General features: G+C 45.5%; 1 protein-coding gene across 1 annotated transcript in view; it reads left to right on the top strand.

Moving 5' to 3' along the window:
• Window positions 1-1,056, top strand: part of ASTL (astacin-like metallo-endopeptidase (M12 family)) — a 16,851-nt gene that overhangs the window by 3,617 nt on the left and 12,178 nt on the right. The window lies entirely within an intron of this gene.

Raw genomic sequence — 1,056 nt, 5'->3', positions numbered from 1 at the left:
GACGAAGGAAGAGGCTAGCACAGGTTGGCAGAGTGGCTGGTGGGGATGTGGGGAGGTGTCTGTGGTGAACATCGTGGGCGGCAGTGATGGTCTGAGGAGGACAGAATGAGGAATAACACACAAACCATCCTGCCTAGGGATGAGGGGCGGGTCAGAAAGGGAGAAGGCTGGATGGAAATCGGGGCCTTCTTTTAGGAGGCTGGGGATGGCAGAAGGCTCTTGAATAGGACAGTGACTTGGCGAGAGCAAGACTTCGGTGCTGGTCTGATGCTGTCCACTGATGGCTCAGCTTGAGATGGGCGGGAGAGCCGAAGGCCAGCCCAGCCCAGGCCAGGGCAGGGACCCCTAGGGCAGGGCAGGGCCCCTGTTCCCAGTTACCTAGTGAATGCACAGGGTAAACGCGGGATCCAGTAAAACCTTTGGTAGCCTCTGCAGGAAATATTTTGTCTGGGTTTCTCTTTTTTTAAAAAAATTAATTTATTTTTAAATGAAACAAAGATGAATATTCTTAATGATAAAAGGTACAATTCACAAAAAAGAGACATCATAAACCATTAGTTACCTTAACAAACAAAGATACATAAAGCAAAAATCAGAAGAAATATGAGGGAAAAAGAAAAATATATGATCATAGTGAGACATATTAACATTCCTGAGAATATTTTATCAAGTGCAGAAAAAATTAAGATCTTGAATGATATCATTAATAATTTAAATATAATAGATTTATATTTAATTTTATTAATCATATCCTACAGAAAGTGTTTAAAATTTTGTATCTCATATGTTATTAGATGTCCACAGGACATTTAGAAAAACTGTCGAAAAGATAAGCATTCTGAATTTCATGGGTTTCTCTGCCCAATAGAGTAAGTGGCAACTTCTTTCTCTACAACAAAGGGCTGTGCTGCGCGTCACACAGCTGGCCACTGACCTCCCTGTTGCTGGCCCCTCTCTGATGAGCAGCCACCCTCACGGCGCACATCTTGAGGGCTCCTGGGGCCTGAGAGGTGGCAGCCTCGGGGCGGGAAGCTTGGCCGGCTGCTCCCTGGGCCG

Source organism: Bison bison, unplaced genomic scaffold, assembly GCF_000754665.1.
Source record: "Bison bison bison isolate TAMUID 2011002044 unplaced genomic scaffold, Bison_UMD1.0 scf7180017864508, whole genome shotgun sequence".
Taxonomy (NCBI): domain Eukaryota; kingdom Metazoa; phylum Chordata; class Mammalia; order Artiodactyla; family Bovidae; genus Bison; species Bison bison.
This window is presented reverse-complemented; position numbering and strand designations above follow the sequence as displayed.